The following is a 26,378-nucleotide window of genomic DNA, read 5'->3' as shown; positions in this document are numbered from 1 at the left end:
GTCTTTCAGGTACTGCTGGCTTAAATCCCGGTCTGCATTTCCCATGTCAGTGAAATTCGATTATAAAATAAACAGAGAACAATTAGCTTTTTTGATTAGAACCAGAACCATGGTATATTAGTGAAAGACTCAACTTTTCCTTGTTAACTCTCCTTCTAGCCAGCTGGTCACTAAATCCTTTGAAACTGGAACAGATGATATGCTATGCTTTATTCGAAACAATCTAGGCGAGACGGTCCTGATGAGACAAGTTCCAGCGACAGAAAATCCATACATTAATAAAGAGAGTTTTTTGTTGTTGCTTTTTTAACTGGAACTAGCCCCTGACTGAAGTCATTTTTGTCAATCTATCAAGGACTGAGCACATGTTTCAGTATGCAATGTAAACATTCCCTTTTCTAAAGCCAGCAGGACTGAACGCAAAGATGATTTAAAAACTAGAAGAGTTTATTTCCATAAAAAGATCATATATGTGTATATATATGCATATATACATACACATATGTGTGTGAGCATACAAATGTAATACGTAGATGCATACATATGTATGTACGTATGTTTGTATGGGTATGCTCTATGAATATTCTATTTCAAGATTCATTGTGTATGACACGAAAATCCTCAAAGACAAGGCTAGGTAAGCACAAGCTCTGGAAGATTCTATCAAGATGGAAAATTTTCCAAAGATAGTCCTTATTTGGGATAGAAATCCTTACAATCTGGTTGGTCCCTAATTTTGAGAAGGTTCATCTGCAGGTAAATCATTGAGAGGTTGCTTGACCACAGTAAATTCTGGAATGATTAATTAGAAACCATCCCCCACTCCTTTGCAGAGCTGGAGTAAGAGAAGTGATCCATGAGTGCAGAACACTGCATATAATGTCAACTTTTTTCAATATAAGGATAATTTTTGATGATTTTTTTCTCTTCTTCCTCTTTTTTTTCTTAAAAAAGACTTCTTTGACATTAAAGATTATTCTCAGAGAAGAAAAAATGGAGGGACAGAGGGAAAAATTTAGGGGAAACAAAAGGTACCAATAAAATTATTTTTAAAAAAATACCAAAATGAGATGATTAAGTAAAATTATGGAGACAATCAAAAGATCAAAGACATAGAGCTGAAAAGGACTCTAGAAGCCCTCCAGTCCAAACTCCTCATTTTATAGATTGAGGAATCTGAGCCCAGAGACCTGCTTAAGGTCATATGTTGTGAAATCACAGATCCTTGAAATATTACAGAATATATCTATGAAGGTACATGGATATATGAATGTGTAGATATAGATACATAGATATAAATCTCACATGAATTTTGACTCAAAGTCAGAAAGATCTGGTCAGTCAGTCAATACATGTTTATTAACAAAAGAGAGAAACATGCATTTTTTTTTGACACACACATTTACTAAGTGCCAGGCACATGCTAAGCAAAACAACCCTGGAAATAGCTGCTATTGTTCTCATTTTAGAGTTTTTAGGAAACTGAGGCAAACAGAAGTTATATGACTTTCCCAGGGATGCACAGCTAGTAAGTGTCTGAAGTTACATTGGAACTCAGCTCTTCCTGACTCCAGGTTCTATACCCTATTCACTGCATCACAGAGCTGCCTCTATCATGTGACTGTTATGCGCAGCTACCACCCTGACTATGTCGTTCAGGCACTCATCACCTCTCACTTAGAAAAATATAACAGTTTACTAATTGGTCTGCCTCCTAAGATTCTCTCCACTCGGATCTATTCTGCACATAGCTGCTAAAATTATTTTCCTAGTGTGGGTCTGAACATATCACCCAGCCACTCAAGAAATTCAACTGGCTTTGTATTATCTCTATGATCAAATATCCTCTAGTTGGCATTTAAAGTTCTTGATAGTCTGGCTTCTGATCTATCTCCTAACATATTACTCCCCTCTCCCCAGTCATACTGACCTACTTAACTATTTCTCACTAAGCATACTACATCTTTCTTCTTCAAGCCATCTTCTTCATTGGCAGTCCTCTATGCTTGGAATGTTCTCCCCCATGATTTAGGCCTCTTAGAATTCACGGCTTCCTCCAAAACTCAGCCCAAGTTCCACTTTTTACAAGAGGCCTTTCCTGGTTCCCTTCAGATTCTGTTCCTTTCCCCCTTCTAAGAATAAGCTTCCTTTACTTCATATGTATAGTGACTAAATGTATTCAGATACATATTGTATCCTCTACTAGAATATAAGCACCTTTAGGACAGGGACTGTCTTTAGCCTTTAGTACAGTGCCTGGCACCTAGTAGATGCTTAATAAACACTTTTTGATTGACTATTGTATAAACTTAGGTGTATACACATCCATAACCTGTCAATAAAATTTTATGAAGTGTCTATTATATACTAAGCACTGGAAATATAAAATATAAAAGACAGTCTTTGCCCTTAAGACGCTTACAGTATATATAGAGAAAACAACACACAAAAAGAATCTGAAAACTAGGGAAGGGTAGGGAGGGTGGGAGGGAAGATACTTGGTGCAGGGGGCCTGATGGGAATACTAAATGAATACAGTGGGGTTGGAAATGATGAGATGGATGGCCTGGGAACCCTTCTTAAATGAAGGTTCTAAGAGGAGTTTTCCACTCTCCATTAAGAAAGATGCTAATTATGAAAACACAACATAGGTCTCCTCTCATTCAATGGAAATGAATTTTCATTGGAACTGGAAATGTATCACAGAACCTGGAATGGGTGCTAAGTCACATGGTGAATTTTTCAGTAGGGTTTCTCCTCAAATTGAAGGAACAGGCTGAGCACAAAGATTATGATTCCACTGATCATAGATGGAAAGTAGCCTTGTATAGTAAAGAATGCACTGAATTAGAAATATGGAGGACTGGGATATTGGAAAATTCATTTAATTTTCCGGGAGTTTATTTTAGAAACATAAACACAATCTACAAGTATCTGTTCAGCCAAATCAATCACCCATTAAGCATGTATTAAGCCAGTCTATGACAGGCATGATGCTAGGTGATGAGGATTTAAAGACAAAATAAAGTAATTCCTGGTCACACACATATATAGGGTGCCCCAAAATTCTTAATGGGTTTTTTAAAAGCTTAATTGGGACATGCTGTACATGCATTTATCTTTTCATATAACATATATGCATATATAATGTACATACATACATACACACAAACATATTATAAATACATAGCTGATCATATTATTAAAAAAATCTTTGGTTTAAATGAAATACTAAGAAATAATATTTTCTGTACTCTAAAAACTCATTTTCTTGTTCAAAAGAGTGTCAAGAACAAAAAGCCTTTCTTAGGGAAATGGATTAAGAATAGAAACCAAAACCTTGATCAAAAGATATCTACCCTCTTATCTTTCCTTCTCAAACCCTGGACTGGGAGTGAACCACCAAAAGGAAATGTGCTCTTCTTCATTCAGAGGGAAGTGCTCTCTTCCTCATTCATAAAAGCTTAAGATACTGACCTTGGATAAGGTGAGCCTTTCAGTCTTGAAGAGGAACTTAGTAGTTATCAAGTGACAATTATCCTATTTATTGAAGGAAATTCTTAACCTTAAATTATATTTTAACGTATTGTGACATTTTTCCTAGTTCAAGATTCCTATAAAAAATTGAAATCTTCTTTGGTGCCCAAGGGTATTGGGAGAAATACCATACTAGTTTGGACATTTCTCTCTCTAGGCTAACAATGTTTGTATTTAAAATATTGAATTAAGAAACAATGTTTTGATAGTGTGTGTAAAATGTCAAACACAGTATTAACATTTTCTTCAGCATTATTATCATTACTTATATATGAAACATATATGTATGTGTATGTATATATCTGTGTCTGTATGTATACACTCTGTATTCCTTTTTATCATGCTCCAGCAACCTCTTCACTCTAGAAGCTCACTTCAGTCCTGAAATTCACACACTAGTTCCCTTTGGCCTCTACCACTGAGTGGATGGATTCTCCAAGAGCCTTTCTTTTAAAATCATGCCCAAGCTAGCCCAGCAGTTCTGATCTATATCTCACCACTGGACCCAGATGCCTCCAGAGAAGAAAGTGAGGCTGGTGACTGCACAGCCCTCCCTCACTTAAATCCAATTCACTTGCACGTCATGGCATCACCTCCCTGATGTCACAGTCCTCTTTGAGAACAAAGGACAAAGGACCTCAACAACAGCCCAAGCTAGGCAGCCCCTTTTCATTCCTCCCTAGGCCTGAGTTATCTTCTGCCATTAGAATGTAAACTTGTGGGCAGACACAGTCTTCCTTTTGGCTTGTATTGTACTCCCAGTGTTTAACCCAGCACTTGGCCTATAGCAAGCACAATAAATGCTTGTTGACTGACTGAGGAGATTTGGGTTCAAGTCCTGCTTTTGAATCATTCCAGGTGAATCTCCCAGGGCAAATTATTTAATCCTTCAATGTCTCTAAAAAAAAACAACTCTCCCAGACTGCATTGGTGTTCTAAATGTGGGGGTGAGGGTGGGGGCGGGAATGATTTATATATATGAAGAGGGTAAGTGAAATAACTGCTGCAGACATGCAGCAGATCTTGGCTTAGAAATTCAACTCACCAGACTCCTGGTTCAGGACTCTGGTTGCCTTGTTACTTTGATTTACATACAAAAAGGCGATTTCACAGTGCATTCTTCATGCTTTTCCTATTCCTGGAAATCTAAGGAGAAACTATTGTAATACAAGGAAAATTAGGAACCCCTGAGTAACCCCTAGCTACTGACAAGCCCCCCCAGAAAGAATGGATTCAGATATCTTTGGTATTTAGCAAACCCCCTGGGACTCCATGGCTCCTTCCTGAAATGTCAATAGATAGGACCATCCCACTGAGAGATAACCTGGCAGATCCTGTCTAGCAGATATCCCTGAGACTCCTTGGTTCCTTCCTGGAATGTCAATAGATAGGACCATCCCACTGAGAGATAACTTGATAGACCCTTCCTGGGAGATATCCCTGGGACTCTGTGACTCCACCAAGGAATGTAAATGAGATTATCCCACTAGTACGATAACCTGACTGAATCTTTTGATCAGCCAGGACCTTTGTTCCTCTTCCCCCTTACTCTGTACCCCCATATCCTATATAAACCAAGCCATCACCCCAACACATTTGCCATTGATTTGTGGTGCCGTACCCCGATGGCCGCCGGCTAATAAATTCTCCACTTAAAACTTATACTCTGTGGTGTGTCTCGCTCGCTTCTGGTACAACATTTTGGAGGCCCCAGCGAGATGAGGCAGTATTTCGTGTTACCGCCCTGGAGACACACACAGAATTCCGGACCTCAACAGGGAGTCTCTGCCCCCGATCCACCTTCTCTCACTTCAGAGGGCCGGCTCCTGGGGATTTCTTTTCCTAGGACTCTGATGTGGAGTGATGGTCTCGGAGAATGGGCTCTTTGCTGACCTGTCCCTTTTCGACCTATGGAGAATTCTGGTTTGTAGACCTCTAGAGGTAAGGTTTTTTCTGGTTTGGGGCTAGCCATTTGGATCTCTGATACCATGCTAAACCCTGACGAGGCTGTGGTACAGAGCTAGGAAGCTGGGACGCCACCCTTCCTACTGGGGTGTGGGAATGATGAGGGCACAGTCTCTGGGAACCCCTTGAACCCTTGAACTCTCCTTGAATCTTGCCACTCGACCTGGCCTTGGCCTGAGGCTATAACCATTAAGCCCAAATGCCTACCTTGCCCAGTCCTCTATTGTCAGCTGTTTCCCACCCTTAATCCTGTTTCCCATCCTTAATCCTGATCAAAATATCTATACCCTAGCTCTGTTACCCTAGCCCTTCATGGTCTGTCATTTCCATATAGCCTTCAGCTATTTCCCCCACCCTGGAGTCTGACCTCGTCCTTAAGTCCCTCCCTAGACCCCTCTTCTGGTCACCCCAGACCGCCCCTCAATCCCTCCCACAACCTTTGTGTATATAATCTCCATCTTGCCTCCATGAGGTTGGTCAGAACCAATCTAGCTCAGATGGGTCTGGCCCTTTTTCCTTACAGGTGTCGCAAGGGGTGGGATCTCTCGGGGCAGGCTTATTTGGCTAGCTCTTAATAAACTTTATCCTTTCCCTTGGCTGAGAAAGCTTGAGTCGAATTCTTTCGGCAGGACCCGGCGTGTCGGTACTTTGGGGTGTCGAGCACCTCTCACCCCAAACCCTCATCATTTATGGTTCCCTGACCGGGAATCGAACCCGGGCCGCGGCGGTGAGAGCGCCGAATCCTAACCACTAGACCACCAGGGATATTGTCCTTTCTCTGTACTCCTGTACTGTCTGTTTTGTTGTTTGCTTAACTTCCTTGCCAGGTTTGTCTCTTCCAGTCTCCAAGCTATCAACTTCCAGATGACTGTGCACCCCTTGAACTGGACCCATCAAGCCAGCTCTACGCCCCTTGTCAGCAGGAAGCAATTCCAGAAGCTGAGACCTTCGTCCCTGACCCCAAAAGAATTTGGGTCCCATTTGTTTGAGGGGGGAATGATGAGGGCACAGTCTCTGGGAACCCCTTGAACCCTTGAACTCTCCTTGAATCTTGCCACTCGACCTGGCCTTGGCCTGAGGCTATAACCATTAAGCCCAAATGCCTACCTTGCCCAGTCCTCTATTGTCAGCTGTTTCCCACCCTTAATCCTGTTTCCCATCCTTAATCCTGATCAAAATATCTATACCCTAGCTCTGTTACCCTAGCCCTTCATGGTCTGTCATTTCCATATAGCCTTCAGCTATTTCCCCCACCCTGGAGTCTGACCTCGTCCTTAAGTCCCTCCCTAGACCCCTCTTCTGGTCACCCCAGACCGCCCCTCAATCCCTCCCACAACCTTTGTGTATATAATCTCCATCTTGCCTCCATGAGGTTGGTCAGAACCAATCTAGCTCAGATGGGTCTGGCCCTTTTTCCTTACAGGTGTCGCAAGGGGTGGGATCTCTCGGGGCAGGCTTATTTGGCTAGCTCTTAATAAACTTTATCCTTTCCCTTGGCTGAGAAAGCTTGAGTCGAATTCTTTCGGCAGGACCCGGCGTGTCGGTACTTTGGGGTGTCGAGCACCTCTCACCCCAAACCCTCATCAGGAAGATTGGGGGTCGTATCCTTGAGGAGGAAATCTTTCCCCTGAGAGGACTTGTTTAGCCTTCAATCAGCTCATGCCATTTGGTTTTCTGTTTTGTGTTTTGGGTGTGGGGAGATTGGGGGTCGTATCCTTGAGGAGGAAATCTTTCCTCTGAGAGGACTTGTTTAGCCTTCGATTTCACCCACACTGTGTGGTTCTCTGTTTTGTGTTGGAGTGTGAGAGAGATTGGGGGTCGTATCCTTGAGGAGGAAATCTTTCCTCTGAGAGGACTTGTTTAGCCTTCGATTTCACCCACACTGTGTGGTTCTCTGTTTTGTGTTGCAGTGTGAGAGAGATTGGGGGTCGTATCCTTAAGGAGGAGATCTTTCCTCTGAGAGGACTTGTTTAGCCTTCGATTTCACCCACACTGTGTGGTTCTCTGTTTTGTGTTGAGGTGTGAGAAAGATTGGGGGTCGTATCTTTGAGGAGGAAATCTTTCCTCTGAGGGGACCTGCTTAGCCTTCAATTCGATCCACACCGTGAACTTTGTTGTGTTTTGAGTTCGTCTCTGTTCGCGTGTCTGTGTTAATTGTGAAATGTCTATGTTTTGTTGAAAAAAAAAGAAAAAAAATCTGAAACATAGGCAGCCAGAGATATCAGGCTGTCAATAGGGAAACAGACTCCCTTCCTTGTGGCTCCCGTTTGGCCAGTGTGGAACTACGGGGAATAGGTTACAATCTGGCAAATTCTGGTTTTTAAATTGTTAAAAAGTTTGGAAATTGGTTAGTTGAATTTGGGAAGAATCCTGAAATTGTAAATCCATTCCAGGAGCTCACTCTTGCTGAAAACATCTCCTCCCAATGAATGCCTTGTGGCTAAAACCTCAGTTAAAGTCTTCAGTGGGACTCTCGCATTTGTCCCAGTCCCTGATTCCCTTAGATTCAAGTACAAAAGAGGTTTTTGGGAGTGAGCAAGGGGTGAAGTTTTACTTGAATTACAATCATTGAGATCTTTTCACTAGGGCTACAGTAAAAGTTAGAGCAGTTAAATCAAACTCTTCTCCTCCCGGATCAGATTAGTAGAGAATGCAGGAGAACTGTAGGGAAAAACTTAAATCGCCCTCCCCACCGGGCAATGAGGAGAGGGATAGAAATTCACAGACTGACAGTCAGTCCTGTGCCCCTGAGTACTTTTGTAGCCCGTCCTTGTGGTAAAGTTTAAAAGGTGAATTTGTGAAAGAGAGAGATAGAAAACCTGTATAAGGAACTTAGGGGGTGGTAGAGTAGCAGCTTGAGATTACCTGTCTAGTCAGGAGTCCATGTGCTCCTCTTGGCTGCCATGTGCTGCTCCTGGTCTCACCCTTCCCCCACCCTCCACAGTGAAAGGTTATCAGAGCTGAAGCTAAAAGGAAACTTGTAAAGAAATAGGGTTGGTCAGTTAGTGCTTGGAAGGGTAGGCTCCTTGCCCTCAAGGGGCTGCCAGGCCCTACCTAGGGAGGAGCCCTTTAGAAAACTAAAAGGGATTTTTTTCCTGCTCTTATCTTCCTTGGGAGTCCAAAAAAAAAAATCCTTTTAGGCATTTTTGTATAAGATGAAGCTTGGAAAAGTGGGTGCAAAATTAAGTTTCTCTTTCTTTCATAAGTTCATTCATGGCCAGGCAAAAGTTCCTATACCTGGGCCAGAGGTAGTGGTGCTGAAGAATATACAGCTAAATAAAGTGTATTTGGGATGTTAATGTATTAGTATATGTGATACATGTATTATATATTAATACATTAATATATAATACCAAAAGTAATAAGCTGAATAATTTCTATATGTGGAAATCTGGAAATGCAATAGATGTCATCTGAAAATTATTGTTTCTGTATTTCTAAACTTGCATTGTGTTCCAAAAAAAATTCTCTTAGATTGTGAAATTTGAGAAGACCATTGTGTGGTAAGAAATGATATTATAGCAATTTTAATCTGATTTTGATATATGTGAATTGGGTTTTTTTAAAGGGATGTGATAAAATTTGGAACTGTTATATGTGGTTATAACAAGTAAATAATTAATAATACTGATATTTAACCATGAGAACAGACTTTCTGTGTGAAAAAGTTTCTATTATGAGAATATATCTGGTGATTTAAAGTTATAGTTTCAAATAATGATATGAAAGATTCTCTGAGCAAGGAGATTTAGAAATGTGTTCACCTAAATTGATAAAAGGGTTGTTTCAAGTTTTAAAATGCATAATTATGTTTAGGGCACTGGTACATTTCTAAATTGTGTAATTTGACAAACAGATGTATCAGCAATATTGAAAAATGTGGTAATCTTTTACAATGCAGAGAATATTGGGCCTTAGAAATTAAAATGTTACCACTAGTGGTTATGAATCAGATTTGATTTGCTTATCCAACTCAGTTATGATCACTAGATTGGTAATTAATTGGAATCTGTTTCAAGTTTTAGATACATGATAATTGCTTGTGGTGTACTTATTTCTAAGTTAGTTATTATATACAAATTGGTTAACATCGCATTACCTGTGCTGTTAGAGAATAATTTCTCTTATAATCTGGATGTTGTTAGATTAAGAATCGTAGTTAATTAAGAAATTGAGGTTATTAACTGAAACAAGAATTTTTGAAACCATCTAGTCATGAATTCTTATCAATCTTGTGTGGTTTTCTGTGTAGAGGAATTATTATGGAAAAAAAGCCTCTTTAAGTCCTGGTAAACCTTATTATTGTGATAAGGCTAATTAATTGAGTATGTAATTTATAGAAATTAAGTGTCCTCCCATTATAACACTTTTTGATTAAGGAACTTTGTAATGTCTAGGAATTCTGTGCAATATTTGAGAGTGAGGACATTTGGCACCAACTTAGTTAATGAATTCCAGCATTTAAGGGTTAATTTGCTTTAAGGAAAAAGATGTCTATCATTTTAAAACCTTCTAAATAATTGTGTTCAGGAAAGTTTAGCGAGCATGCCTTTTAACATCTGGATAAAAAAAATCCTTATTAGAATTATTAGAATTGATGCTTATCTATAGAAGCGCCCATTCAATGTCTTATTCAAGTTTTTTTTTTTTGAGTAAGGAGGTTCCAAACGACAGTCTGAATTCCTTACTGCTCCCTGCCCTTAGTTTAGATAAGGAGAAAAGAATTTCACCTTAGGCCACCTGTCAGAAGGGAAGGAAAGGGGAGGGGTAGCAATAAGAGGATGGTGGGGGCCCAGAAGCCTCCAACCTGGCTTTTTAAAAAAACTGATAAGATTAGACTAAGACTTGAGATGGGTTTGGCCTGGTAGTTTAATTAGTGAAGTCTGCCAACTGATGGAGAAGAACTCACCTTCAGGGGGAGACGAGATGGCAGATCTTTTTAATAAGTGTTCCCTTTTTTAGAATGAGTTATCACGAAAAACAAATCCCCTTTTTTTCTGTGTCTTTGTGGTTTAAGAAGCTGGAATGGGATTCCAGTATACACAGTTATGACAATGAAAGTACTAACTTATGAGTTGTTTTGTCTTATGGTTGAAATGTAAAGAAGACTTAGTACTAGGTTTGAAAGATTTGGAAAGGTGAATTAAGGTTGAGGGAAAATAGGAAAGGCAGATAAGAAAGTTTGGGGACAAATGGGAGTTAGCTAAGCCTCTCCTGTCCCGAGAATGATAGTTTCAGATGGTCAAAGTAAGTTGGAGATGAGTGTGAGGAAGTATTTAGAAGATGGAAAAGTTATGTAGCTTGATTTGATAATTATTAGCTCAATAAAATTTGGGCAGTCTTATCTGAAGGATATTTATTTGCTATTTAAGATTTTATGGGACTACAATTTAATATTGTCTTAAGCTCTGATTACAGGACTAGGTCACATGAAGCCAGTAATGGCACGGCAGGCGTTACAAGCTGAGAATTTTTTAGGTGGGTCTGCCTGGGAGCAGTTGTGAAGACGACCTTGGACACAGCCTAGGTAGGATCTTCCTGACTTTATTTCCCAACTCTGCTATTTCCTTTCTGAAAAGGAAAGTCCCCACCTGGTTACACCTAAGCCCTGCTTTCAGCACCTGGTGACTATAAGATTTGCTATCAGATATGACTCGTGCCTGGAATCAAACAGAGCTAAGGAAGTAAGTTCTTTCCTTCTGTTAAGATATATGACATAGTCCCTCATTTCTTTCATAGCAAATTTAAATTATCAAGAAGTTTTGTAAGCACTATGCTAAATCTGTTAGGTAATAGATAGATGAATATTGAAATATCTCTGAGTTATTATAATAGGATATAGGTATGAATAGCTTACAATTTTAACTTAGGTTCATGACCAAGTAAAACATTGAAATAATATAGGGATAACATCCTCCGAAAGGGGAAAATGATTAGGCAAAGCAAATAAGGCAAAGATGTAATGTGATCAATGTCTAATAAAAGGAAGGGATAGCGAATTTTGAAAAAGGCAATAGGGATTAGATTGATTCCCCTAAGAATTATGTACAGATGTGTATGATTGGCTCTAAAAAAATTTATCAATTCTGGAAATTTGAGCTGATAAGTGTGCTTTGGTAATAAGATTTAAATTTGGATGCTAATACAAGAAAATTGTATAAGATAATGGTACAAGTGAAAATATATCCCCTTTGTAAAGTATCTAAGTTATAGTAAGTTAAAATTGTCTGAGAATTTCTAGATCTGAACCAGAGAAGCAGAACTCTCTTGTACTATCAAGGGACCAGATAACTACAATCAGGCATCTGAGATTTTAAAAATACTGCTTTAAATGAACATTGTGAGGGGTGGACATCTGGGCCTATAGAAGACCTCACCCTGCGGTTCCAAGAGTCTGAGAGGGACAGCACCGGATGCGGACGGCTTTCTCGCGGGATCCGGAGCCAGAACCTGAGCAAAGACCTGCTTTTTTCCCTTCTGCGTCCTTGTGTTCCCAAGACTGTTTTTCCTGAACTTTTATTATGTTCCCTCTGCTTACTTACAATTAGTTTACAATTTCTGCCCATCCCTGGGGATGTCCAAATACAGAAAAGGGAAAACCTGACTCCACCTAGATAGGGATTTTAAAACTTCACCCTGTGGAAAATAGAGTTTTTTTTTTTCCATACCTTTAATTGGTCTTTAGGCGAAACTTTCAGTTTGCCTTTGACCAAAAAGGGGGAAATGTGGGATGTTTTGGGAAATGTGGGATGTTTTATACCATTTTTTAAAAATTTCTGGAGTGAAGTACCTGGGGAGGCTCCTTGGACTCTCCTTGAGTCTTCCAATTAGGTCTGGCCTTCCCCTGGGGCCAACGACCTAGTGTTCCTTTTATTGTCACCCCTGCTTAGCGTTTTGGTTGGCCTCCTAATTTTATTGCTATGCCCCATCAGGTTGTTCCTTTTTCAAGGATTTGAAATTCCCATGAAGAAAAAAGTGGGGAATGTAATACAAGGAAAATTAGGAACCCCTGAGTAACCCCTAGCTACTGACAAGCCCCCCCAGAAAGAATGGATTCAGATATCTTTGGTATTTAGCAAACCCCCTGGGACTCCATGGCTCCTTCCTGAAATGTCAATAGATAGGACCATCCCACTGAGAGATAACCTGGCAGATCCTGTCTAGCAGATATCCCTGAGACTCCTTGGTTCCTTCCTGGAATGTCAATAGATAGGACCATCCCACTGAGAGATAACTTGATAGACCCTTCCTGGGAGATATCCCTGGGACTCTGTGACTCCACCAAGGAATGTAAATGAGATTATCCCACTAGTACGATAACCTGACTGAATCTTTTGATCAGCCAGGACCTTTGTTCCTCTTCCCCCTTACTCTGTACCCCCATATCCTATATAAACCAAGCCATCACCCCAACACATTTGCCATTGATTTGTGGTGCCGTACCCCGATGGCCATCGGCTAATAAATTCTCCACTTAAAACTTATACTCTGTGGTGTGTCTCGCTCGCTTCTGGTACAACACTATACCTAAAAATTAACTCTGTGGTTTAGCATCCATTTTAGACCCTGGGGTATAGCTCAATGTACAATGAAAACCTCTCTCCATTCATCAAGATGAAACCCATATCCTGTTTCCTTGAATATTTGTTCCTTTTCATTGTCTTGGAGGAGGCCAGGGTTATAATAAGATGTTATGTCAATTTGACATGATCATGGTGGTTATTTAAGAAGACACTGAAACAAAGGGGATGCAAATTCAATCTTCAGAGATACCTCCAGGTTTCAAGTAGGGATAAGAACAACACTAATGGCTTCTCACATGTGATTTTGTTTAAGAAAGCACAGTTCTGGATTAACACTTGACTCGCCTGAATCTAAATATATTCATCATTCTTGTAGTCTGACTTTTCGGGATGTCATCTGAGGTTTTCTTGACAAAAATACTGGAGTGGTTTCCCCTTTCCTTCTTCAGCTCCTTTTAGAGGTGAGGAATTGAGGTGAACAGAATTAAGTAACTTGTGTGTGAGGCTGGATTTGATCTCACAAAATGAATCTTCCTGACTTTAGGCCCTGCACTCTATCTACTGTACTACCTAATTGCCACGCGCACACACACACACACACACACATGTGTGTGTGTGTGTATTTAGTGTGTGTATACACACAAAGAGATACACACATGTATGTATACACACACTATATAAATGTATATAAACATACATACATAGAAATATACACATAGGCACACTCACTCATTCTTGAGCGCAATCTGCATCTGTCAAACATCATTCCCTGCAGCTGAAGCCAAGTTGTAATACATTCAAAGATCCAAATAAATAAATAAATGAACAGCCTTTATCTTGACACTAAAAGATCATTAACCAAGAATAAAATAAGGCGATGCTTTGAGACACGCTACTGCCCAAATAGTCTTTTGTCTAGGTCCTTTGCCACTCTAGGGCTATTGAGAGTCACCACAGAGCAACAAGCTTATTTCCCAACACCAAACAATGCAGTAGCTTTTCAATAGAAACTCAACAACCTTCACCTGTATGGCCCTAAGTCTATCAGCTTCAGACAATGAGATCCATCTTTTGATTGAGGCAATATTCAGAAATGTGTTAGAAGATTGTTTCAAACAGAGCTCATTGCTTTGGGAAGTTCAGTCATGACCCAATGCCTCTGTCTTGGTCAGGTCCTCTCCTATTTCTATCTGACCAACTAAATAAAGATTTCTCTTCAATTCCCACCCCTTAGCTAATCAATAATAAAGGAAAGGGAGAGAAACATACATCTTTCTAAAATGTTTTAACATTTATTCCCTCCTCCCCCACTTCTGGTTCCCAATAGAAAATAAGACAAAACAAGAAAAACAAAATCATTATAGCAAATATACATAGTCAAGCAAAACAAATTCCCATGTTGCTTTGCTCAATGTCATCATAAAGAAAGATGGATAAGTCCAAGACTTCAGAAACCTTATCTGAACAGAGTAGCCCTGGTTCTCCACTTGACTTTCATTTGGAAACTTCCCTTCTCCTCTCCTCTTCCCCGTCAGGGAAAAGTTTTTCTTCCTAGCAATCTCCAACTGCTGCAAACTTTCTGTGTTTGTCTTATCAGTAGCCTCAATTAAAAAGCACTCAATTTCCTTGGAGCAGGATTCTTCCTCCCCACCAACTGCCCAGGCTCTGATTCACCTGCCAATTGACATTCGTGCTTCATTACTTGTTGACAGCTCAAAATGCAACACTGGTCCCTTAGCAAATTACTTCTAATCATTTCTTTCCTTAACATTATCTCCTCAGTGGACTGTCATGTGCATACATCAAGCTGTGGAAGAACAGAAGCCCACTAGAGAACTGGGCTTTGTGGCTTTGGGATCTTGAATTGACCACAATAGCAGAAAGACCCTCTTTTCTTGCACGCTCATTTATTTCCCTACTATTCCTTATGAAGATTTTATACTGTCATCCCCGCATTACTAATGCAAGTCTTTCAGTACAATCTTAAAATCTTTCAGCCCATCTCTCACTTGTCTGTGTCATCCAGGCTGTGCATTGCATGACAAACACCCCAAAGTTGCCAGGATGATTATACATTACTACCCCCTCCCCAATCCCCTTTGTATAGCCTATGTCCTGGCCAACAAATGGAACATAGTCTTGAGATTCCCAGGCATGATATTACATCTCTCACTTCCCTTATTTGCACTTGTCTGTCTCCCAGTCCTGGAACATACTCCCTCCTCACATTGACCTCTCAGAAAACCTAGCTTCCTTCAAGGTCCAGCTAAAGGGCTATTTTCTCCATGATATGTTTCCCAATCCCCCCAGTTGTCAGTGTCCTACTCCCACCCCCAATTACTTGCTTTTATTTGTCTGTGGCTATTGTACCCCTTAAGTAGCATACAAGCTCCTTAACAACAACAAGAAATGTGTGTGTGTGTGTGTGTGTGTGTGTGTGTGTGAGAGAGAGAGAGAGAGACAGACAGAGAAAGAGACAGAGACAGAGAGAGTCAGAGATAGAGACAGACAGAGAGATAGAGACAGACAGACAGAGACAAAGAGATAGAGACAGATGGACAGAGAGAGACAGAGATAGAGAGAAATAGAGAGAAGTACCTATGCCTATAGCATGGGCAGAGTAGCCACTTAATAAAATATCTGCTGATTTAATGTTGAAAGAATTAATGAATAGCTACAAGCAGAGAAGATCCCACGCTGTAGATGAGTTTTCCATTTTTTGCTAAGCTCCTTCCTTGGTTTCAACCTGATTTCTCATAGGCTTAGACTCATTCCTTTTAGTTTTTGCACCTGTGTTAGCTGAGGTAGCTGGAAGGAGCCAGACTACCTTTGAGAACTAAGCCAGACACAGATATGAACCAAAGGGTCAAAATTTTAACTGTGATAAATTTCATTGTCAATTGGTTCTCCCCAAACCTCCTCTGTTGTTTAACTTTAATGTTTCTGACAGTAGCATCCTATGAGGCCCTAGGCTCTCATGTTTCAAATCTTCAGTTTATCCTTGGATCTTCCCTCTTCCTCACCTCACCCACATGTACTTATTCAGTTTTCATATTCATAATAGTTTTCAATTATTCACCACTTTAAGGTTGACAAAGCATGACTATTTATATACATCTCCTCTGAGTCTTAACCAAAACCATATGAGGTAGGTAGTTCAAGTCTTTTATCTCTATTTTACAGATGATGAAACTGAGTCTCAGAGAGGTTGTGACATCCCAAGATCACTGTCCTACCCCAACTTTTACATCCTTTCCATTATTCAATGGCAAACATTTATCAACATTATACCAAGTTCCTGCTGCTTTTCTTTCCAACTGAACTATGAAGGGAACAACCAAATATTTTACTTAGCATTGTAAAGTTTGGAGAAAGACACAATGAATCAGTGGCTTAGGAGTCATGAAGGCTTGCATTTGAGATATAATAGCTGTGTGAACATAAACCATAGTCATCTTTGGCATAGTCATCATCTGCATCGCCTCTTCTGGACTGGCTCCAGAGAAGCAGAATGTTATAATGCGGATGTCAGAGGATCCAGGTTTAAAGCCTGGTTCTACAATTCACAAGTGCATAAACCCGGGAAACTCACTGAACATCTCTGGGCCTCAATTGTCCCATCTATAAAGTGAGGGGAAGCTAGGTGGTACAGTGGATTAAATGTCAGGCCTGGAGTCAGGAAGACTTATCTTCCTGAGTTCAAATCTGGCCTCAGACACGGACTAGCTGTGTGGCCCTGAGCAAGTCACTGAACTCTGTTTGCCTCAGTTTCCTCATCTATAAAATGAGCTGGAGAAAGAAATGGCAAACCCCTCTAGTATCTTTGCCAAGAAAACAAGTAGCATGTCATTTATACCTCTAGCCGAATTGATAAAAACATTGAACAGAATAAAGTGAAGCACACAACTCTGAGCTGTTCTACCATAGGTATACATCCAATTTGACATTGGTCCACTGATCATGACTCTTTGATTTCACTAATTTAACCAGTTCTGGATCTACTTGAATATTATCCTGACTAGGGGGTCAGCAAACTACAACCTGAGAACCAAATCTGGGCTGCTACATGTTTTAAACATATTTGGGGTCACGGAGAATCAGACATGACTGAAAATGATTGAACAACAACAAAGCAAGGAGTGTGACTATTTATTTCTAAGCTCTCCATGGGTTTTAAATCTGTTTCCTGATCATCAGTTCTGCCATTGTACTAATGTCCTTTCTAGTGTATAGTGCCCAGTTCTGAAGATGGTACTCTCGATATGGTCTAACCAGGGCAGAATTGATGGAGACCACCATCTCCGTTGCTCTAGATAAGACACTGCTGTTAATATAGCCTAAGATTTCACTTGTTTATTTGGTTGCCATGTCACATGATTGATCCATATTAAGCTTGCAATTTGCTTAAACCCCATATATATTTTTCACAGCAAACATCATATATCTATGCCTCTCCTATCTTGTGCAGCTGATTTTTTAAAAACCAAGTGCAAAATTTTACCCTTTTACAATTATATTTCTTCTGATTAGTTTCATCTCATCACCCTAGCCCAGGGGTTGGTAAACTTTAGCCCAAGAACCGAATTTTGTCCACAAGACATTTTTGTACAGCCCATAAGCTGCAAATGAATTTTACATGTTCTATACAAAAATAGACTACCAGTTGGATTTGGCCCAACAGCCACAGTTTGCCAACTCCTGCTCTATTCTATCAAAATCTTTCCAGATACCTACATTCATCCAAACTGTTAGCCATCCTTCCCAGACTTGTTCTACTATCATATATAATAAGCATGCCATTTATACCTTTAGCCAAATCATTGATAAAAAATGTTGAATAGAATAAAGTCAAGCACACAGTCCTGAGGTGTTCTACTAGAGGTACCCATTCAGTTTGACATTGGTATATTGATCACTACTCTTTGATTCCACTAATTTAAACAGTTCTGGGTCTACTTGACTATTAGCCAATAAGACTACGGGGTCTGCAAACTACAACCTGAGAACAAAATCTGGGTGGCTGCATGTTTGGAACAGTCAGAAAGCTAAGAAGTTTTTCTTCAATTTTAAATACAAATTTTTTTATTTAAAAAATTAAAAAAATATTCTGTATATTTCCCCTGTTTGTATATAGTTGGTTAATTAGTCAATCACCATTTATTAAGCACCTATGATGTGCCAAGTTCTAGGTCTACAAAGAAAGGCAAAGGACAATCTCCACTCACATGGAGCTCACTGTCCAAAAAGGAGATACAACATTTAAACAACTATGTACACACAAGTGAGATTCAGGATGAATAAGAAGTAATTAACAAAAGAAAGACACTAGAATAAAGAGGGATGAAGAAAGGTTTCTAGTAGAAGGTGGGATTTTAGCTGAGGTCATAAAGGAAGCCAAGAGAACCAGGAGGTGGATATGAAAAGGAGAATATTCCAGACATGAAGGACAGTCAGTGAAAATATCTGGTGTTGTGAGATGGAGTGGTGATTAGTAACTGTCTATCTAGCTGGCTATTCAACTGTCTGTTGAATAAACAAGTAAGTACATGCCGTTCAAATCCATCCTAGAAAATACCACCAACCCAGTAGTCATTCCTTTCCAGTCAGCTTGCAGTTAAGGGCTCTGAAATTTTTGGTTCTGAAATCTCACCTACATTGAGACAGAATATCTGCATTTCAACCAGAGTCATCTAAAGTTGATAAAGGATTTCTAGCATCTTAGAAGGAAAGGGGGAAATGAGTGTCACTTTATTCTACTTTCAGAATAAGTGTTTTGTTAATTTGTATTTCCTTACTTTAGAAGATTAAATTATATCTGCTTAAAATGTTGGGAGTGGTCATCAAACCAGAAATTTACATCTTTTAATGATAGAATCATAGTATTTTAAAGTTAGAAAGGGTCTTATATATCTTCCCTCACTCAAGCCAGGAATCCCTGGCAAATGGTTGAATACATTCAGCCCACTTAATATTCCATTATTAATGAACTCTGTCAGAAAATAGCTTATTATATTGAGCCAAGACCAGTCTCCCTTTTTACCTGCTGCTCAATTAACACATCCTGGAGGAACACAAAAATCTCTTCCCTTTTCTACAGGATAGCCCTTAATACATTTGAATAAATCATGTCAACTGGATCTCTCCTACATTTCTAAATATCTCAGTCACAAAAAACAGGTTAAAGTTATCACTGATTTTCTAAAAGCCATGTCTGGTCCAAGTCTCCTTCCTTTCTCTTATCTTTTCATTGTATGCCTTGGTATCTGGACCTACTCACAATTCTGCCTGCCTTTTTATGGCTGTGCTTCAGTTTGTCACTGTCACTCTCAAAGAGTGGTGCCCCAAATTGAAAACAATACTCTATATGTAATCTGACTAGTTTAGAGTGCATTAGAACTCTTACTCCTCATAACCAATCCTATATACTTCTAACACTGTAGCATTAGATTGTTTTTCTTTACTGGTTGAAATTGTGTGTTTTTTTTAAATTTCTAGATTTTCTTCAAATAAATTGCTTCCATGACAGATGTCTGCTATCCCATACTTCTATATAATTGATTAAAAGAAAAAAAACCTAAATGCTGGATTTTACATTTATCCCTATTAAATTTCATCTTGTTTATTTTGGCCCAATGTCCCTATCTATCAAGATTGCTTCAAATCCTCATTCTGTCATCTACTATATTAGCTATCCCTCCTGGGTTTGTCATTTGCAAATACCAACGTGCTTTCTATATCTTCATCGAAGAATGATAAAAAATGAAAAATAGAGAAGGGCAAGGACAGAATCCCATTTCATTCTACCAAAGACCTCAAATCCAAGTTGACACAGAATCATTAATCCTCTCTCTTTGGGAATGATTGTTCAAATAGTTTTAAAATCTCAGGGTTAAGAAATGAAAATGTGAAACATGTAGGAGCAGAGAGATGAAAGAGAATTAGATGTCATTTAATCTAACCTATTCATTTTACAAGTGAGGAAACTGAGGCCCAGAGTTTACTGACTTGACTAATGTAATATATAGTCAGTGACAAAGACAGAAGACAGTTTCTCTGCCTCCAAATTCAATGCCTTTTCCATGACATCACACTGAAGATTAAAGATTGATAGGTCCCCAGGAAATCATACAGATCATTGCCTTGAGTATTCAGTAGGATCTAAATAATCAGCTCCCTAGGTGCTGTTTTCAAAGATATAAAAAGAAAGAAATTCCAAATCCTTTCTTAGTGATTTTTCACCATCAGGAAATTGACTGGCATCCTTCCTACTAGAAATTAAACTCATCTCCCCTTCCCAGTAGCATCATGGACTAAAAAAAACCTCACAGCTTCATCAATTTTTTTTCAAATTAGTTAAAAATTAACTACCAAAAGTAAGGAACATTTCCAAATACATGTTACACTTCCTTTAATTTTAATAAATCAACCAAGAAACATTTATATGAACATACACTACATGCAAGAGACTGTTTTGGGTGCAGTCTGAACTATTACAAACAGAAAAATCTCTCCCGTTGTACCAAGGATGGCTTTACTTCTAGTGTTCCATAGGAACATAATTTTGGAATCATTATGTGCCTTTAGGTAGTTAAGGTATATATACTCATTTATATATAGTATAACTACTCTGCTCCAAAAAAACTTAAGTCACATAAGTAGTAAGAAAATTGTGTTAGGGGAGGAGGAGACAGAATCACCACCATAGGGGATACATTTTTTGTTTTGTTTTGTTTTTAAAATGCATAGGGCTACCAAAGATGAAAGGAGAAAATGTACTTCTTTCTCTTTTCAGAGTTGATAGAATATTGAATTAATATTGAAATGTGCTAATATATTGATTACTTTTGCTGAACTGTGTGTTCATATGTGACACAGTAAATGCTTAGAACATTCCTTTCAATTCAATTTTTCCACCCTCTTTTGCATTGTTTCAGTAATAGATCAGCATATAGTTATAATCATCCTTCCCTCCCCCAAGGCTCCATGTGCTTGGCCAGAACCAGACAGAGAATATCTGTTTATGACCCATGGAATGGCCATCATAGGACAATTTACTTACCTTGTTTTTTTTTTTCTTTTTTAGTACTCTTTGTTACAAGGGATGGCTCATGGGGTATAGGGAGGTGGAAGAGAAGGATATATACAGAATTGAAGGTGAAGTAAAACCAAACCATATAAGTAAAGTTTTTAAATTGGGGGAAGAGTTAATGGGATTATAGATCAGTATTAGAATATCCTCTCAAAATCTCATCAAAATTTTTATAGTAATCTCTAAGTCTCCCAGAAATTTTTACTGATGGACAGATGAATAATTTCTATTTCTAAACTTTCCAATAGTCCATTGGGAATACAGGAAACTTAAATAATTAACACTTGTTTAATACCTACTATATTGTTAAGTATTGGGGTACACAATCCCTGCCCTACAGTGAAGATGTCCACTCCTTCATCCATGAAACAGCTATAAATTGGCCTTTCCCTACTTCCCAAGGAGGCAGTGGGGATAAATGACATTCATTCAAAGAAGATTCTGAACTCCTACCGAGAAAACTGCTGGATAAATACAAATTTTAGAGGAAATAGTCTTTAATTTCTCCCCCTACCACAGTGGGTGTTGTGATATTCAACTAATACTTAGGAAACAATTTGAAAGCCTTTCCAAAAAAAAAAAAGGTGATACATGGTTGCCAGGTGTCATTCTTAATAAAATATAGTAGCTTGAAGATCTGTTGAACCATTGAGAAATTCAGCTTTTATTTTCATGCAAATCATTATTAGTAATAAAGATCAATAAGGGAAATGCAGAAAATATATGATGAAGAAAGATTTTTTAAAAATAAATTTAAAGTACAATGCATTTTCAGGTTTTAGCAATTCCTTGACAGAGATAGTCACATGTCCATAGAAGTAAAGTTTTCTCAGTATAGCATATGGTGAAATTTAGGCCAACTAACATAGCCAAAAGATTCTAATGCAATTTTTCTATATCATCAATCATTTAGGCTACATGCTTGTTGATGTTTAATTTTCAAAAAATTTTTATGTCAAGATGTCAGAATAAATTATGCACAAACACTTATGTACTATAAAATTCAGATTATACATATGTATAGAAGTTCATATATAAAAAATCTATACAGAGAGATTTATATATTAAAAGTTTATATCTAAATTCAGGTATTATACAAACATGTACTCACACACATATATACATATACCACAAATATGTATGTGTGATATGTATATACATATTACATTACATGTATATAATGTCTCTCCCCTTTATATATACATACAATATATGTATATGTATATATAAATACATATTTGTATATACATGTATATGTGTGTATACATGTGACACATGCACATATGCACATGTACACTCATATACCAGTTATAAATAAACTAGGTAATTATATATAAATATATATGTATATACACATATACATGTGTGTATATATACATATGCATACATGTATATACACATATGTGTATATACACATGTGTATACATATACACATGTGTATGTACCTACACACATATATGCATATGGAATATATAAAGAAAGGTGGGGTACAGTTATGAAGTGGCAAAGTAGACAGGGCACCCACCGCTCAAACATAACCTCAGACACTTCTAGCTGTGTGACCCCTGAGCAGATCACTTAAACTATGTTTGCCTCAGTTCCCTCAACTATAAAATGGGGATCATAATAGCAACATACCTCCCAGGATTGTTGTGAGGCCCAAACAAGGTAAAATTCTTAGTGCAGTACCTGGCATATATAGCAGGTACTTAACTGCTCTCTTCTTCTTCCCCCTTCATAATAGGTGCTGCATTCTATCTGACCCCTACCTGTGGGGAGGTGAGTACACTCTAATCACTGCTGATTGTCATCTTAAGTCACACATTTTTTCTTATGAAACTTTGGTGGATGGAAAAACAGCTTGGGAGGGGGTGGAATTAACATGGACATTTTCCAAAGTGCTAATTTTTCTATAGGGAAAGAACATTCCTGACCCTTATGTCAATAGGGCACAAGTTTTGAGTTATTTTGAGTTATCAATATCAAAGGATCACAGATGGAAGGAGCATGAGAAGTCATTTAACCTAACTCAAATATTTTAGAAAGGAAGACTGAAGCCTAGGAAGATGAAGTTATTTGGTCAAGGTCACACTGAATGTATGGAAGAACTTGGGAGTCAAATCCAGGTACATATATATTCCCTGCCTTGGACTCCTTGTAAAGAACAACCTGCAATCATCTACAAGGTGACTGAGTAAATTAGTCTGTGTTTACAGAAAAACTGGCTTATGCGAGGCTCAAACATATGACCTTGATCCCATCAATATCCTGCTCATATCAGAAAATGTAACTACAGATGTGGTCAACTATAGTGTTAAACACTGTGTAAAGCTGGCTGTTATCTCTAGGCTTTTCTGAAAAAAGAACATACATCTCATCTGGATGTGACAACATGACCTAACTTTGGAGGAAAAATCCACTTCTGTGATTTCATTTCACCTCTAACTAGGTTGCATCTGGTAAAGGAAGACATTTGCCAGAGGGAGTACATCTGGTGGGGGCTTACAATGCACAGCACTCATTTAATTTAATATCAAGAACAACTTCCTAGAGATCACTAAAAACTCACATCTCTCTTAAGGTTTTATTTAATAGTATAAGCATCTATAAAAAGTAGAGTTAATTGACAAGGAATAATGGTCTTCATTTATAATGTTCTCTCCAAAAACTTGTCTGACCTTTTTTTTTTCCTTCTCACTATTTTTTTTCCTTTAATAAGGGAATAGGAAATGTCTTGTATTCAACTTGGGTGACTGGAAAGTTGTGGAGTGGAGTGGAATGATCCCCAGACTTGGAGTCAGAGAAATGGGAATGGAATACTAATGCTAACCCTCATTAGCTATGTCACCTTAGCCAAGTCATTTAATCTCTCAAGGCCCCAGTTCCCTCATTTATAAAATGTGGAAGATGCATTGATTTTTCTGTGATTCTGTGTTGATACTTAGTAAAGCAGCCTATTATGCAACTGGGTCCTTGATTTTATTCCTCCCTCCTCATATTTCTACTCTGAGATCAAGGAAGGACATATTTCCCAATCCATTTTCATGATTGTTTAGTGAGGGTTGGCAGAGGGGGCACAGAGATAGAGAGAGGCAGAGACAGGAAGAGACAGAGAGAGGAAGAAAGAAACTGAGACTGATAGAAGCACATAGAAGACACATAGAAGCAGAGACAAAAGTACAGAAATGCAGACAAAGGAAGAGAGGGAGGAAGAGAGGAAAGAAGGAAGGAGGAAAGGACTGAGGGGAAAGGAAGGAAGGGTTGAAAGAAGAAAGAAAGGAAGAGAACAAGGAAGGAAAAAAGGAAGGGAGGAAAGAAAGAAGGGAAAGAAGAAGGAAGGAAAGAAGGAAGGAAAGAAGGAAGGAAGGAACACAATCTGGGACTTTCATTTAGGTCTAAGAGAAATAACATTTAAATGTTAACTTATTCCTTTCAGTTGAACCTTTAGCATCAATTATTCACAGTTGCATAGCCTTCTCTGAACAATGAATTATAGAATCTTAGGGTTAGGCATGAGCTCAGAAGTCACTTAGTTGCAGTCTAAAGTAATATTTACAACAAATGATCATCCAGCCTCTTCATGAAGAGTTTTAATGACTAGGACTTTACAATGAAGCCACCTACTCTTGGATAGCTGTAACTTAGAACATTTTTCCTTAGATGGAACAGAATTCTGTCTCTCTGATATATCTACCTAATGATACTAATTCTGCTGTCTTGAGCCAAGAAAACCAAATTTAAGCCCCTTTCCACATCACAGACCTTCAAATATTTGAAGATCACAGTCATAGAATCTCAGGGCTGAAAGTGATCTCAGAAGCCATTAGGTTCAACCTGTACCTTGACTAAGAATCCCCTCTGCAAGATAGCTGACAAGAGGTCATCCAATCTTTGCTTGACAACCTCTCATGAGAGGGAAACCACTTGCCCTTTTAATGGGCCATTATATTATTTCATAGCTGGAATTTTAGAATTTTTTTTCTTTTTCTTCACTGTCAAGCTCGTCTCCTTCTCATCTTCTACCTTTTGCTCCTAGTTCTACCTTATGGAGCCAGATAGAACAAGTCTAATCCCTCTTTTCCACATGAAAGTCATTCCAGTGCATGAAGACAGCTAGCTGTCATGCTCCCTACTAAGACTTCTTTACCCTAGACTAAATATCCCCAGTTCTTTTACGTAAGCCTGGTAGAGTAGGTTTCAAAACCTATAGCTTCATTTTTTCTAGGAAAAATACTGAAACTGGAGGAGTAAATTGCAAGCAAACAAGAAAAACAATCTGGTTACAATTGTGTAATACAAAGCAATAAGAAAAAAAAGAAAAAAGCCTTCGGATTCTTTATCTGAATAAAAAAATGAAAAAAAGAAAAATCTGGCAAATAATCCAGATATTTCCAAACATTTTGATATCTTAAAGACAAAATATTCAAATGACTTTTTACATGGCATCATGCAGTGTCTCTATGGTTGCTGAGAATTTCTAGGGCTTTCTCCAGTTTCCTGCCTTAAGTTTCCTTTCTTCTTCATTCAGATCAACCAGAAGCCCTACCAATGGAGCCAACCAGGCTGTGGATTTTCACCTCCTATGGTGTCAGTCTCATCTGCAGTGATTTTTGTCCTATGCCTTATTTTAGGAATGTGAGGAAACAGTTGTCATTACTGAGAAGATGAATGAATAATTAAATGAATACATGCATGCATGCATGAATGAAAAGCATCTAAGTGCTTACAATCTGCTGAACACTGTGCCATAAGCATTGAAGATACAAATATAAAAGTAAGAGAGTCCCTGTCACCAAGGAGCTTACATCATAATGGGATAGTGGTGGCCATAGAAGGCAGTCATGTGCAGTGAGTCACAAAGACAGTGAGTGGCAATGGTAGCATGGATTTAATTATCTCAGAGTAAAATCTGAGATGGGGTGGGGAATGGTTGGGTGAAGATTGTTTCAATAATCTGGCTAGCAGCTTCTGTGGGGGTGTAAGATCCACCAACAACCAGTACCCAGAAAGCTGCCACCACACTGCAAAAGCACACGTTCTTTTGATCTGCTTTAGTAAGGAAAACAATGTTAAGGAGTTGACAAGCTTACTTTAATTCAGCATACAAATATCATTCACTTAGTTCAGGGGAAAAGACCAGCACCCTGAACTACAGAGCAAAATACAAACAAAGTACAAACATTGACAGACAGACCAAATACAGATTCATAGTTACTAACATCTAGGTTCAGCCTGGGAGCTTATAACAAGGACTGGCCCAGAGT

At 38.7% G+C, this 26,378-nt stretch overlaps 1 non-coding gene across 1 annotated transcript; it reads right to left on the bottom strand.

Annotated features, from left to right (window-relative positions):
* Positions 1–6,195: 6,195 nt before the first annotated feature.
* Positions 6,196–6,267, bottom strand: TRNAE-CUC. Its single transcript has one exon. It is a non-coding gene; the product is annotated as a tRNA-Glu (tRNA).
* Between the last annotated feature and the right edge of the window lie 20,111 nt (positions 6,268–26,378).

The sequence above is a fragment of the Trichosurus vulpecula genome, chromosome 8 (genome assembly GCF_011100635.1).
Source record: "Trichosurus vulpecula isolate mTriVul1 chromosome 8, mTriVul1.pri, whole genome shotgun sequence".
In the NCBI taxonomy this organism is placed as follows: Eukaryota; Metazoa; Chordata; class Mammalia; order Diprotodontia; family Phalangeridae; genus Trichosurus; species Trichosurus vulpecula.
This window is presented reverse-complemented; position numbering and strand designations above follow the sequence as displayed.